This window comes from Brassica napus (assembly GCF_020379485.1).
Source record: "Brassica napus cultivar Da-Ae chromosome A8 unlocalized genomic scaffold, Da-Ae chrA08_Random_3, whole genome shotgun sequence".
Classification (NCBI taxonomy): domain Eukaryota; kingdom Viridiplantae; phylum Streptophyta; class Magnoliopsida; order Brassicales; family Brassicaceae; genus Brassica; species Brassica napus.
This window is the reverse complement of record NW_026014090.1, coordinates 58-5607: the sequence shown is the minus strand read 5'-3', so window position 1 is coordinate 5607 and position 5550 is coordinate 58. Positions and strand designations below refer to the sequence as shown.

Genomic DNA, 5550 nt, shown 5'->3' with positions numbered 1-5550 from the left:
TCAAAAAAAAAAGAAGATAATTATTATATATATATATGGTGTTGTTATCTGAAAATAATGTTTTTTATTATAAAAGTTAAAAAATTAAGATATAAAAAAATTTAAATTTAATATCAATTATGTAAAAGTTTGTATAAAGATAAGTGTTTAAATAAAAAATATTTTTAAAAAGACAATTCTTATATATATATTATGTTATTATCTGAAAATAATATTTTCTACTATGAAAATTAAGAAAAAAATAAAAAGATTATGCCCGCATGTGCGGCAAAACACCTAATTTATAAATATTCACGAGGATAAAACAAAAAAACAGATATTAAAAATTGTTATTAATCCAATAATAGTGGACTCGTGTGTACCCATATCTTTTCATTAAATTACAAAAAAGAAAAATCTTAGCTTGTCAGAGTTTACGTTACATTTGGTTTCAGATACGTTCTTATCAAAATCAAAAGTTAATTAGTATTTGGCAAGCAAGTTAGACACCTGAGAGTTCCAAGTTTTGAGTCTAGTCAAGCTGTTTATTCTTATTACACATGTAGTTAGGGTCTGTAATTAGAATCATTGATCGGGTCTTAAGTATCTTTTTCCACAAAACAAATTTCTATAAATATAAATCAAAGATGTGTGGAAGAGTTTTGTCCTTTGATATTCAAATAACTAAACCCCCTCTTTCAAGCATGTGGCTTTGACGAGTACTGTCTTATGTCGTCATAAGTTTTTTCTATATATAATCAACGAATCTTCTTTGGTAGTGAGAAAAAGATATTGTGAACCAAACTCATAACTAACTTTCAGATACAGGCTTCTAACTCGGAGAGACAGAGATAAAGTCTGTATACTCTATAGTTGGTTTGCAATATTTTCTGATAACGTGGTGATAAATTAATCATGGAAGATCAGGTCATCTCCAGCAAGAATCCGGATCCCGTCGAGAAGCCGACCAATGAAAAGCCACCGGAGTTAATAGATACGCTCTTCAGTGTTCTATTGTCGCCTCCATCGTCTCCATCATCTTTGGTTACGGTAAGTGTATCATAAAAAATCTCCAAAACTAACATTTTTGTTGAATATTATTGGAATTTTAATTTGGAAGGCTGATAGAAAAACATTTGTTCACAACTCTACACATATACAAAGCGTTTATCTCTAGTAATTTTAAAATTATAGAGGCTAAGATTTAAATATTGCTAGATTCGACAAAATGTCTTAGTTTCCTTTTTTCTATGTCAAGTTTATTGTTTTTTTTTTATTAATCTGGGGTATCCAAAATCTATAAGTTTATTGTTTTAAATATATACGTTCTCTACAATTTTTGTCTTTGATTTGATAGGACTTATAATTTTTTTTTTTAAATGATCCAAGAATTGATAAGATGTTGTATATTTGGTATGTGTATAGATACTGGTGTTATGAGTGGAGCAATGGTGTTTATTGAAGAAGATCTAAAGACTAACGAAGTTCAGATCGAAGTTCTCACCGGAATCCTCAACCTGTGTGCCCTTTTCGGATCATTGCTCGCCGGAAGAACCTCAGACATAATCGGACGTCGTTTCACAATCGTCTTGGCCTCAATACTCTTCATGTTAGGCTCAGTACTAATGGGTTGGGGTCTAAATTATCCCATTCTCTTAACCGGTAGATGCACAGCCGGTCTCGGCGTCGGTTTTGCTCTAATGGTTGCTCCAGTTTTACTCAGCCGAGATAGCAACTGCTTCACACAGAGGACTCTTAGCTTCTCTACCTCATCTTTGCATCAGTATAGGGATTTTACTAGGTTACCTAGTCAATTACTTCTTCTCCAAGTTACCAATGCATATCGGTTGGAGGCTGATGCTCGGCATAGCTGCGATCCCGTCGCTAGTGCTAGCGTTAGGGATCTTGAAAATGCCGGAGTCTCCACGGTGGTTGGTCTTACAAGGCCGTCTCGGAGAAGCCAAGAAGATACTGAAGTTAGTATCGAACTCGCCTGAAGAAGCTGAGCTACGGTTTAAAGACATCAAAACAGCTGCTGGAATCGACGCAAATTGCGAAGAAGAGGTCGTGAAGATGGAGAAAAAGAAGACTCACGGTGAAGGAGTGTGGAAAGAGCTAATCTTAAGACCAACACCTGCGGTAAGACGAGTTTTTGACTGCGTTAGGGATTCATTTCTTCCAGCACGCGACGGGTATCGAAGCCGTGCTTTTATACGGTCCGAAGATCTTTAAGAGAGCAGGGATCACGGCTAAAGACAAGCTTTTTTTTGGTTACAATCGGTGTCGGAATCATGAAGACGACATTTATTTTAACAGCGACTTTCTTGCTTGACAAGGTAGGTCGGAGGAAGCTTTTGTTGACCAGCGTTGGAGGAATGGTTTGTGCGTTGACGATGTTAGGGTTTGGGCTCACGATGGCACAAAACTCTGGCGGGAAACTAGCTTGGGCTTTGGTATTGAGTATAGTCTCTGCTTATAGTTTTGTAGCGGTTTTCTCTATTGGGCTTGGGCCGATAACTTGGGTGTACAGCTCTGAGGTTTTCCCGTTGAAGCTTAGGGCGCAAGGAGCAAGTCTTGGCGTTGCAGTGAATAGAGTGATGAATGCTACAGTGTCTATGTCGTTTTTGTCGCTGACTAGGGCGATAACCACTGGAGGAGCGTTCTTTATGTTCGCTGGAGTTGCGGCGGTGGCGTGGAACTTCTTCTTCTTCCTAATGCCGGAGACGAAAGGTAAGTCGCTTGAAGAGATTGAAGCGCTTTTCCAAAGAGATGGTGATAATAAAACAAAAGGTGAGAACGGCACCGTTTAGTGTGTTTGTGTTTTCTTTTCGTTTGCCACTCTCTTTTAGCGTTTGTGATGTTCTTTGTGTGTGGCTTTTATCATAAGCCAACGGTCACGTTTGGCGCACAGTTTTAGTATTTGTTAACAATTTATGATCAACGACTCATAAATCACCAGTCTTTTAGTGTTTGCGATGTTCTTTGTGTGTGTGGCTTTCATCAAATTTTAAATTAACGGTCACGTTCAGCGCACATTTTTAGTATTTGTTAATAATTTATGATCAACGACTCGCAAATCGCCAATTACTAGCAAACAGTGGCCAAGTATTAGCCAAAGAGAATGAGCCTTTTTTCCTCTCAGATCAAAATCGAGCTGGTACTTTTGCCATTACACAATGAATTTGAAGAGAGTGAGCTTGTAACATAATGGAAAGTATCAGACTGCAAATCCTGGAATGACGGTTCGAGGGTTTGATGTCTCCATTCAGGCGAAGAGAGCTGGCAGTTCCTTTTCTCACTTAAGCGGATACTCTAAGTAAAATATTAGCGATCTTTTCTATCTAATGAATGGGGAGGGGGAGTGAATGGGGAGGGGGAGTCCGCTTTGATATCATCGAAAGAAGGGTACTAAGTAGCTAGGAATGCGGGCTAGCTAGTAGTTTAGTGATAGCGGTCGGTCGGTCGACGTGGCTCTAATGTCGGCGATGATGAGCTAACAAATAGGGAAAAGCATATGATCTCTTGGAAACAATTAAACAATCTGTGTCATTTCTTGGAGATGATACATAACTACCCTATTATGTGTTTGAATGATTGAATCTTCCTTCGGCCGCTTCCGAGGTTTTATCCTGGGCTTAATTATAGCCCAAATACTTTTGTGGGCCGTTGTTAATCTCTGAGTCAAATAAAGAAAACGTGCTTAGTTAAGACGCATGGAATCGGTAAAACGCCAACGAAGTCAACGACCCCATAGGTTAGCTGTCCATGTCCTAATAAAACGTCTTAAATTTATTTTTCTCTTGTGTACAAACAACCACCTCTCATTAAAAACGCCACTAAACACGTAACCTCACCCCAAGAGATCACATCTCAACCGTTGATCGTACCATCGAATTATTCCATCTCGTCCGTCCATTAGTCCCAACACTCTGTATAAAAACACGCCTTGATCTCATTGGTTCTCATACCCGCTTTTTTTTATCGTTATCTCTTTAAGCTTTTCGTTCATCGCTTTTCTCTAGATCTCTCCGTTACGTCGATTTGATGACGTATTGGAAGACTCTCCGATTCAGTTCTGCCGTCGATCTTCGAATCGGCGTCGTATACACAATGGATCTGGTAGCTCCGGTTTGATTCATGATCCAGAAGACGGATCTTAGCTGCTGAGATCTCCGACGATCGGTCGAAGAGCTGGTAACTAAGCCTATCGTAGCTGGATCTGATGTTTGATTCGATTGAATTCGTTTGTAATATTCTTTATCTGTTGATTATTCTCAGATCTGATCTCGCATCATGATCTCGGCAAGCTAGGTTCGTCGGATCCGTGATATGCTGAGGTGAGGATGAGTCGGGAGGAGCAATTGAAGAAGAGGGGAGAGGATTGAGATATGTGAATTGATAATGAGTATGAAGGATGTATAAGATGTTTGTTAAGGACAACATAGCCTGATGGATTAGGCTTGAGTTCTGATTAGCATCTTTGTCATCCGACCTTTGCCATGACAGGTGCGCTTGCATGGCAGGTCACACACTAAATAATAAAAAAAAATAATTGTTTCGTGTTGGTTAGGGGAGTTCGCACGGGGCACTTTTTTTTAGCCCGGGTTCTCCCCTCACCTTTGTGTCTTGTTCTCTCTCTCTCTCTCTCATCCCTTTGATCTCAATTCACCAAAATATCTCTCGACACAGACATATTTTGAATCGATTCCTATCATTACGATTGATCGGATCTGAGTCGTCTAACGCTGCCATATCTAAATCCAACATACTCCACAGAGGCAAAGGTACATTAAGTTTGAGTTTATTCATATTATATAACCTATCATAACTCCAAATCGACTTTAATTTGCTATATCAAGCACTTTTCAACTTCTGTAACGAAGCTATATACATACTTGGCTAGTTATTTTTTAGTAAGCACAATGTTTTAGCAACATGTATCCACTTTTATAGTATATAATACAAAGAAGTACGTTAAGAGTCCCATCAGTTTGCCAATACTGTAAGCATGTTGTCTTGTATTATATCTATGTTTTTCATAGAGCTAATGGCTCTGGTGATAGAAGACCTTGGAGGTATCGCCATCTTCCTTAATAATCGATGCGATGTTAGCAGTGGATAAATCGAGCGCACGAGTGTGTTCATGTGAAGCAATGAGGTATCTTAAATCAAGTAACTTGTCTGACTTTTTGTATGTAAAATTAGATACAGTGTTCTTTGTTGAAAAAGAGTTTTCATTGTTGGCACGTTAAAGGAACCATCGAATATTTAGCGAAAATCTTACGTTGTATTTTGCATAAGGACTTGTGCATAATAATTTGTATTGTTATTTTGATGTAGGCAGTTAAAAAAGAAAAGTTGTGCATTGGCCTTTAATTCACTTGCAGCGTTAGTTCTAATGAAATTATACAATTATGTCGAAGTGATGGTCTGATCCTTGTGTCGCACTATTGTGATATGCTTTTTTCATTAGGATCCTTCCAGTACAGAGAGCTTCATGTTAACTTGGCCAGGTTCGTGTTAATAGATCTGTAAGCTCAAATGGTTATAGAGCTCTCGTTATGAGAGGTT

The 5550-nt window shown here is 38.4% G+C and overlaps 1 long non-coding RNA gene and 1 pseudogene across 1 annotated transcript; both read left to right on the top strand.

The window, feature by feature from the left end:
* The first annotated feature begins 632 nt into the window (after nt 1-632).
* Nucleotides 633-3038, top strand: LOC125594496 (annotated as a pseudogene).
* Nucleotides 3039-3850: 812 nt separating this feature from the next.
* On the top strand, nt 3851-4963 carry LOC125594497. The gene is made up of 2 exons (XR_007329904.1): nt 3851-4173; nt 4258-4963. It is a non-coding gene; the product is annotated as an uncharacterized LOC125594497 (long non-coding RNA).
* Nucleotides 4964-5550: the final 587 nt, after the last annotated feature.